The 10439-nt window shown below is 38.2% G+C and overlaps 1 protein-coding gene across 4 annotated transcripts in view; it reads left to right on the top strand.

Moving 5' to 3' along the window:
- Positions 1 to 10439, top strand: part of LOC129725958 (methylcytosine dioxygenase TET) — a 296289-nt gene that overhangs the window by 12761 nt on the left and 273089 nt on the right. The gene's annotated exons all lie outside the window — the stretch shown is intronic.

The raw sequence follows: 10439 nt of genomic DNA on the forward strand, positions 1-10439 counted from the left end.
TGAGGAAGCGTGTAGCATTTTCGGGTAACCGACAACGATGACGACGCCGACAGTTTTCCTTTCGAAGCAAGTGTGGGTATATGTGTTGTGTATGTGTGGTTGATGTGATGCTTGCTCGCTCGACACCGAAAGGTTTGATTCTTTACGGTGCACAGAAGGACGCTCGGTTTCGATGGTGTGCGTCTGGCGAAAATTTACTACGCGGAAAAACACGTTGTTTTTCCGAACGAGGCTCTTTGTTTTTCGGGCTGTTCCTTCTGTGCCTGTTCTTCAACACGCTCTGTCATCCTGCTGAATGAAGCCACCTTTTGCGGAGGCGGAAGGTGAAGGTGACACCATTCTGTACCGCTTCGTGTGCTACCATCGACTGATGCTTTTTGCCGTCCAGTTCGATTTACGTCATTCGATGCCTTCCAATTCGCCTGGTCATCGACAGCTGGTGCGCTGGACTCGACAAGTTGGCGAGAATAAGTTTGGATCGCCCTCCGCTTTCCACTTCCAGGGTAGTTTATCACGACGAAAGCGAAAACATCTTATCTTCTGGTGGTACGAGGAAACCACTCCGAAAGAAACGCTCTGTTCATCGTTTGTGCAGTCCAGTTAGAACTGTCTCGCATAAAACAAAGTAAAAATAGGAAACAAATAGAGGGAAAAACTTTTTCCGGTCCTACTGGGGAATGGCAGCCGGTTCCGATGAAACCGTCAGGTCATGGAGTAGGAAATCCAAGATGGTGACGGCGATACGAGACACAAAATGGCAAGACGAAGTTTTTTCTCCCTTCGGCTGGGTGGATCGGCAAGATTTTTCTTCTTCACTATGTACGGGTTGAAAATAAAAATCATAAGCGAAAAATTTGTGCAGCTAAAAGTTGCGGATGTTTACACCAGACTACAAGCAATTGCACTAAAAACTTAATCACCGTCGTATTGCTACGTAAAACCCACGTCAAAACTAGGGTTTTGACAAGGTTTGTCATTTTTCAGTTTTTTTTTGTACAAACTTTATCATTAAATGATAAATTTTATTCTTTATTACCCCGAAATAAAGGTGATGCTGATGAGTGTATCACGTGAACAAAATGATTTTTTTCTAATTGAAAGACGAACTGTTTCACACCATATTTTATTACAAGCCCCGTCGAATAGAGCAAATTTACGGAAGAATATAATTTTGTAGTCCTATAAGGTGAATTATTCAATCATTACTGTGTAATTTGTGTTCACACAGTTTCTGTTCGTTTGCACAAATTTGAAAAAATCAATACGACGAAAACCGTTAAGCTTATAATGTATAACGGTTTAACGGTATGTCAAAAATCGGGATCGCTGAGAAAAAGTTTGTTTATAAACAACCACTGGCACACAAATTTCCGCATCGTTAAATATATCATTTGATTGCCATGTCATGTAAATATGACAATACTACATAGGGTAAGGAACGGCTTAAGCAGTAGCGCCTATTTTAATCAATCGAAGAAAACAGGCCTCAAACTCCTGCATTTTGAACAATATCGACAATTTCAATGATGGAAACGAAAACTTCGATTGTCTAGCTGTCTTACGAATATAAGAAATACCGTTAATCACAAAGAAATCTGTGAACAATTGCAATTGAAATAAATCGACCTATATTGCAGCCATTCAGGAGCCACTTCGGGTGCTGAAAAAAAACGCCTGCAAAACAGATGGAAACTGCTTAAAACAGGTTCGGGGTGATTGGAATAGTGTCCCTCGATTCGTAACTTTGATTGACGATTGTCAAAGTTTGCTAACTTAGTTTTACAATCTGAAAACAAGTTCTGATAGAGAAAACGATAGCAAAAAGATTGATATACTACTGTTTGAGTTTCACCCAACACATTTCGAGTATTTCGTCTGAATACACAGGCGGTTCCTAAAGCTGCTTAAAATATGTTCCCTACCCTACCTTGCTATTCAAATCGGTGCCTTACAAAAGCACTTCACAAGTTAAAACATTGAAAATTAAGACATTTCTTTTCCTGGTGAGGAAGGATTCGTAAACAAACAAGGAAAAGTTCCTTCCTGTTGCAAAGTGATGCTTCGTCTCCAACTCCACTTTACTACACTCGAATATACTTCCAAAACTATAATCAATGATGTTATTCGACATGAAACGGAAACGATTTCATCTTCTACGAGGTTTTTGGAATAGCCAACTGCGATTTCTAAGTTGTTTGTTTCGTGATAGTTTTATTTTGAAAACAATAAAATGTTACAATTAATAGCAGATTTGGCATTCTTTTGGGGCTTTGGGAATTTGACAATGTTGTCAAGATGAAGAAATAATCATCGCGCTCGATATGGTGTTGTTTGATATGCATCTTTGGAAACACATTTTTTGGGTAATCGAAAAACTAACCAGAGTCCAGAATCAGTACTGAGGAAAACCATCTGGCGAAATTCTTCGAATATGACAACCAATCTTTTTCAGTTTTCTTTTCCAATGAACCTTCTCAAACACACCAGGTTTTCATCCTTGTAACTAGCTGTCATACTCTGATGAAATATTTCACACGCATCGTTCACTGAAAATCTGACCAAATGATTTTCACCCGTCCTTAGCTAAAGCGAAAACGAAAATCAATTAGCAAGAGTTATCAAAATGAAACGTTAAAAATAATTGATCCATTCTAGACATTCCGGAACCGGCTTTTTTTGGGGTAGTAGTTTTTCTACGGTACACAAATCGAATTTACAAAATTACAGTTCACACAACAAAACTTAGAGTCATAAATTTTCAGAAAACTTGAAACGAACACATTTTCACTGCAACTGACGGATGACTTGACATTTTTTTCACGAATAATGAAAAAACAAAAGATAGATAGAATGAACATTGAAACATTGCAAAATTGGGAAATATTTCCTTGACATGGTAACGGGTGACAACAAAAATTTTAAATTTTTATCTACTGCTTTTAAAAAAAGGATAAATGTACTTAAAGATAAACCGATTATTTTTTCAGGAAGAGTATCATTGATCATCAATAAAGAAAATAATAAACATTTGAAGCTTTTCCATGAGAATTTTTTGTGCAGTTCAGTTAGAGCTGCATAATGCGCTTGCACAAGGCTCCTTGTTTCGACGCCATTTTGAAAAGAACTGAGCATTAGGGTGTTCTCAAATAACGTTTTGTTAGATAGTGACAGGTCTGATGCAACAATATTAGCACTCTCGAAATCGATAGAAACTTAATGAACTGCTCCATTATTCATCTCAGCCCATATATTCATCTCATAGAACATGAAAACACAATTGACAACAGGAAAAAACGCATATTTTCTAACTGAATCAATCTGCTAATCCATGGAATGGATTCTTCTTAGTTCACTTTAGATTTCTCATAAAGTATAATCCTCAAAAACTCACTTAAAAGCACTAAATTTGATTTTATAGACGGGCATCTGCACTCGAAAACTCATTTAATTCAATCACCTACCTCAGAAAACAAAATCCGCCCATCGTTCTATACGGCTACAACGGAACTCGTTCAGCAGCCAACCAAAGTTTTTTTCATCACAAGCGGACCATTTTTTATTTAAATCACTAAACAAAATCACTCACTACACTAAAAATACTTTAATCTTTGAAATGTTCAATTTCCAAAAACAAGCTTGAATTAGTAGAAATATATGAGATGAATTTCTACAAATCCTAAATTTCCGAAATAATTGACACAAATCGACAGCACTGCAGTGGTTGCCTAGGTTACCATATTTGCACGTAAACAACTACAGCGGACATCTAGGTAACCTACTACGACGGGCTACGGCTACGTTCATTCATGATAATGTGATTCATATGGAAGCGTTGTAAAAAATGTTTTTTTTTACAATATTCAGGATAAATCTAGCTAAGTTTACTAAATCTACAATGCTGAACGATTCCATAAGAGCACGTAAGCATATTCTGTTTATTTGTTCAATGATTTCGTGGAAATTTGGTGTTTAATCCGTGCATTCTTCGTGAATATCGGCTTAATGAGATGAATAATGGAGCAGTTCCCCTACTTCTTGTTTGGAAGAAACACGTGCCTTTGAAAATTTCTTCCGGCCTGTTGCGCCTGTTGAAATATCTTTCTTGACTTTGAGTCTGGGCGACATCGTTCAGGTTTCAAGGACTGGTTAGTCTGGTTAATCGCAGCGCCTACTATGGACACTAATGTCGCTTTTTACGTGGGGAAACGTGCCGCGTAAAAAAAACGTGTAAATTCCGGAATCCGCGTAACAAAAAACCGGGTAAATTCCGGAATCTGCGTAAAAAACCACGTCAATTCAGGAATCCGCATAAAAAAACCGCGTCAATTCCGGAATTCGCGTAAAAAAACACGTAAATTCCGGATTGAGCGCAAAAATAACCGCGTGAAAATACGCGTAAAAGGCGACCTTAGTGTATATTGCTACAGATTCAAACAAACTAATGTTGCTGAGCAACCGTTGTCAAGAATGGTTGACTCGATGTTGAACATACTGAAGATTATCAGATTTTACAATATTAACTAAACTTGAATAGCTCAAGAACGATTTAAGATAGAATTTTTGAGTTTTTTCTGGTTTTCTGGTTGGGTATGGTGCAATGGTTGTTAGCGTAAAGTTTAACACGTTTGTTAATTTCAGAAAACACCAACATTATGAATTTTCAGAGCAAATAAATTTGTAACAACAAAATTTGAGCCACAACAAGCTAACATTGGACCATCCAAGTAACATTGAACTCCGAAGTAAGAACAAAAAATATATTTGGATTCGGTTTTAGAGGATTTTTAGGTGATAAAAAAAATTCAAAATAAAAAAAAAACGTGAAAAATTGAATTTTTTCATAAAACTCAAATTAGCAGGTCGACTAAGCATTTTCCAAAGTTGTCGTTTACAAAGAGCTTACATATACGTACTTTCTTTGTTTTCTGAACGTGTTGTTGTTGAATAATAGAGCCCTGAAAAAAAATCCAAAATTTTAGTTATCACCCGTTAAAACTAATGCTTATTGTGGTTAATTTTTCAATTTCAATCAAAAGTGCTGCAAAATAGTCACCCTGTCCAGAATACACAAATTCAAACTGTTTCCAAGGTTGCAATCCATTTTTCGAGCAAATATTTGTAGAATACAAAATTTATGAAAAGAGTAGGACAACAATAATATATCTTTCATCACTAGTTCAAAAAGATACAAAACATGCATAAATAATAAAATAATCTTGTACAACAAATGTATCCAAAAAATAGCAAAAAAATGCATCATAAATAAATCAAAATACAACAAAACCGATAACAAAATGTTATGAATTGTTACAAAAATCTTGAACGATAATGCAATGCTATACAGTTAATTGAAATGCTGCAAAAATATACATAGAGACAGAAATAATAAAAATGAAAAGAGTTGATAAATAAAAAATGTTAAAACATCGTTGTTGGAGTAATAATATGAAGGCAACACAAAAATAGGGTCAAAATAAAATTGTACCCTGCAGACTTCAAAGATGATGGAAATAGCTAATAATAATAAAACTTGTACGAAAGTTTAACAAAAACAAAAAAGTTCAACAGAAATGTTGCAAAAAATACAGTAAAAATGATATTGTAACGATTTGAAAATAATGCCGAAATGATTTAAAACAGTAGAAATCAGATACAAAGCAAATTCATAAATGATATTCAAACGATTAAAAAGTCTACGAAGTAGCTTAGTTTTGACTGTACCATCTTGAAATTTCGATGTCAAGCGATGTCAAAAATGATTAAGTTTTGTAAAGACTTGTTTTAAAATTCACAAAAAACTGAGTTATAAGCTGATGTGTCTTTGGAATTCAAATCAAACATATGCTCCAAAGTTGGTAAAAAAGAGATTTTATCTTGTTCATAGTTTTCGTGGATGTGATAAAGGTAATTTTAAACGCTAGTTTTCCATTCCTGTTTCTCTTGGAACTATGAGTTCGAGTTGTGCTAGTGCCGCACGAAACCTACAATAAGAAAGAAATGTTAGGGGCCGTTCCTAAACCACGTGGTCATAAAGACGGGGACGGGGGGGGGGGGGGGGGGGGGTTTGTCAAAAGACCACGAAAGACCACACACGGTTTTAACGAAATGACCACGTGGTCTTTTTTCCTGACTTATAATTTACTGTTGCCACCAAGTCAAGAGCAAAAGCTTTTGCATTTTAGAAATATAGAATGTACTGAATGTTTGAAAATAAAAATTTAAAAAAATTAAGCGAATTTTAGGCACTTGACAAATGAAAAGACCACGTGGTTAAAGTCGCAATGGGGGGAGGTTGGCCAAAAGACCACGAAAGACCACGGGGGGTACGAGGGGTATAAAAAGGGATCAAAATATGACCACGTGGTTTAGGAACGGCCCCTTATGCATTGTGCCGTGTCAAATAAATGTTGTGTGAAGAAAGGAATGTTAGAATGTAGTCTTGCTTTGTTAGAGACCAAGTCCGCATCTCTACAAAGACCACGGAAGGGAGTTTTTGTTACCGAAAACATGAATTGAAATAAGTTGTTACAGTGAGCGGGGGCCTAGCGTGGTTGGTAACGTCTCCGCTAACCACGCTCGACACCTGGGTTCGAATCCCACCGCCGACATAGGTGTCGATGGTTGTGAGGTGGCGTGATCCACTCACAACCAACCAAACTGGTCTAGATTCAATCCTAGCCGACACCGGGAGATTTTCTGAGGCGAAAAATCTCTGGGATCACGCCATCCATCGCATGAGGAAGTAAAGCCGTTGGCGCCGGTCCGTCAATAAACGGGTCGTGAGTTAGGGTCCTGGGTGTGGAGTCGCCTCCCTGGGCGTCGGTGATTGGCCACAACAGTGGCGGAACTAGACCGACGGAAAATAAGCGAGAATAAAAAAAAAGTTGTTACAGCAACATTGCACCCCCTGTGCAGATGTGTCGCTCCTTTCTACAACCATCCACCGCATAAAGTCATCCAAACAGATCATCCACACGTTTACGAACGTTATCGACAAAAAGTGTTAAACTAAAATAAAAAAAATGGTAATGATAAAAAGGCACTACAAGAATGGCTTAAAATTATTAATAACAAAAAAGAAACAGAAAATATGATACCGAAGCGGTGAAAATTTGATGGAAAATAATTAACAAAATATTTCGAACCATGTTTGATATAAATAAACTATAAATAATACTAAAATAATAAAGAAGATCAAACTAAAACAAAGAAAAGTAATAATACAAATGCAACTTAGAAATGGCTCAAGAATTTTACAGTAATGCGTCAAAAATTATTCAAAAATAATTAGCAAGAAATAAAACAACAGTTTCATAATACTATCAAAAAAAAAAAACTAATTAAAAACTTCTGTGGAAACCACCTTGATTGGTGCTTGTGTTAAAAAGGTGATTGATTGGTGATTGAGCTTGCGTTAAAAAGACTCAAGAATAAAATTCTTTTATTCGTTGTGTGTCGTTTTCGTATCTCTTTCGTATGTTATATTTCATCTATGTACTATATGGTTCGGGAAAATTTGTTAAATAATTTACATACACTTCTTACACTATTTTTAATAATTATAGAGTTTATCATTTGTATATGATTTTGCAGAGTTCGAAAAAATTTTCGAAGGAAATTATCCACCACGCGGTAACCGCTTGAAAAGCGATTACATAATACACATATAAAGCGGAAAAACTACATTAGAGCTAACAATAGCACAATAACAGTTAGTAAGCTCATCACCAATTTTCTCAGCAACTATTTACTTTTTTCACAATCTTTATTTTCGATCGGACAACAACTTTCCGTATCGAACATTCGAACAGCAACAACAGAAAAAAAGCAATCTCGCATTCCTCTGTGGCCCGCAATACTTCCCAAGTAGGAAATCCTCCGCAAACGACCATTTTCGTTCCACAAATTTTCTCTAATTTGAACAATTTCCACCAGCAGCACGAGCTAGCAACGTGCTGCACTAGGAATCCTCGTTCTGGTGCCATCACACACTGACCAGTTGATGGTGGTTGGGTGTTCCCGTGCTTCTGGCAGCCATGCTACAAAGCACTAAGCCGCCCTTTCTGCTGGGGAGCTTCAATTCCCGCACGGGCAGCAAGCGGAGGAGGAAGCACACAAAAGCAAAGCGAAGCAAAAATTTTCTCTTCGGATGTCAGCAAAGAACGCATAGACACAAACAGCAGCCGGACCGACAGCGGCAGGAGATACTTGAAGGATCCTCCTCTGCTGATCCGGGGGGAACTCGGAATGGAAAAAAAAACAAAGACTTTTCCTCTATTCATTTGGTGAAAAGCATGGCACGAAAAACCAACCGGAGGTTGAGGGGGTGTTTATGGGAGAACAAGTTTAAAATTTATTTCAAAAGTTTTCGTTTAATTTTTTTCTTACTGAATCTTTTCCGCATTTTCTTTTTTGTCTTCTTGTTGTGTTCTGTCTTTCACTGCTGGCGAAGGCTGACGCTGTCTTCGACTTTTCCGGCTTCTGGCTGCCACTTCTCGAAAAAAAAAGAACCAAAGGAATGGTATGGAGCGTCTTTGTTCGGCTTTTTTTTCTTGATTCAAAGAATCTCGTCGTCGTCCTCGTCTTTGTCGACGTTGGCGGTAGGATATTTTTTGACAATATTTATCTTTTTGCTATCTCAAACGTGACTGCTTCGCGGTGCGGTCTAGCTGCTGCTGCTGCTGTTCCTCCACGCCGGAAGAGCCCGGATTGGGTGGGGGCTGGGAAACCCTACTCCACTCGGATGGATGTGTTGAAATAAAGTAAGATGAAGAGCACCCGAAGCCGGTTTTTTGGAAGTGGTCTGTGCAGGGTACCGTTTGCCGGTATGTCGTGACTCCGATTGCTTTGAAGAAATTATTTCTACCGTTCCTGGCGCAGGAACTAAGGGTTTCTTTTTCGGTGGTTTGTACAATGGTTGATTTATTTCTGTCTCTAGTGTTGGGTCAGACCAGCCTTCGAATGATAGGTGGAATTCGATAATTTGTTGTGCAATCGAGTGGACATGCCCGAAAGATTTGAATGTTTTAGTACTCAAAACGACACGTTTGTTGTAATAATAAAGGGCTTTAAGTATTGTTGCTGTTTGTAGAAAACTTTAGTCTAGTGATTCTTTTGTATGAATTCGCTACCAGATCATCATCTCTAGCGGACTTTAAATAGCCAGTATCAATCAGGCCATTCTAAACAAAGAACTTATTCTAACCAAAACAAAAAAAAAGAACGAAACAACTTCCCCCTGTCATTTCCCCAGCGCAAACATTGGCAACTATTTCGGTTAATGGGCCGACAAAACGCCAGGATCAGCACCTATGCACGTATGGTCATACATAAATGCGAACAAAGCTACTCATAAATTATCCTGAACGAGAGCTTTTCCGCCCGTTTCTCCATCCTGCCGTTGACACATGCCGGTTCCGAAAGTGAAACCACCACCCATCTCTTGCTAGCAACAATAGGAAGCTCGGTTTGTTTTCTCCTTTGTTTTTCCGTGGTGCGTACGGCTGTGTGTGTGTGTGCGTACGCGGAAAACTTTTATCGCACTGCCTTCTATGCCGAGAGCCATAAATGATGGCTGGCCGTTCTATCCGAAAGATATGTAATGTATTGAGACCAATACCGTCATTAACAAGTAGGACGAAAACAATAACAATGTGAACTCACGATGCTCCGCTCCCGTTCCTGGTTATGGTGAACCACGCAGCACGAAGGTTTTCCCCGTCTGTGTGCAACCAACTTGTTTTTATTGGTTTGCCTCACGTGCCGTCGCCGTCGCTGTAATCGCAATCGTCGCCATTCATTTCCCATGATTACCGAAAGTAAATTTTACCGGAAGCATTCGTGAAACTGAATAGGAAATCTTCCACATGAATTCCGGTGGCGAAGCCAACCTTGGGGAAAATACGCCCCAAGGATGAAATAAAATACCAATTGATCTAAATAGTTGCTTGACATTTCATATTTACGATTATGTTTTTATCGCGTAGAACAGCTTCAAATCGAAATGTCGCCATTTCTGCTGATAGTTGAGAAAGGTGGGTCAACGATAAACAGGAGTTTTGGTCTTTTTTTTTTGAATGAACGTACTGAAGCTGGTGCAGTTTGCATGATGTTTGTTGCAAGGACGAACACGATTGCTTGCTGAACCGCAAACAAGAGAAGAGGGCGTTCCAACGTCCAAACGCAAAGCTAATTACTCGCCAGGTTTAATTTATTCCTCAGGCTGAGTGAGTGCGCGCGATACAGCATAAACTTAGTCCATGTTTGTGAAAATTAAAATAGGATTTTTTTCCAGCCCTGCAGCTGCGACAGCAAAAAATGGTTATTTTGTTTTGCAAAAAAAGCTCACTTATTACTGGCGTACTAAGATGTTCGCTGCTGCAATGCGATTCCTTTTTTTGCCACTTGCGCGTAGGCTTCGATATAAAAAAAATTATTCA

Source organism: Wyeomyia smithii, chromosome 2 (genome assembly GCF_029784165.1).
Source record: "Wyeomyia smithii strain HCP4-BCI-WySm-NY-G18 chromosome 2, ASM2978416v1, whole genome shotgun sequence".
NCBI lineage: Eukaryota > Metazoa > Arthropoda > Insecta > Diptera > Culicidae > Wyeomyia > Wyeomyia smithii.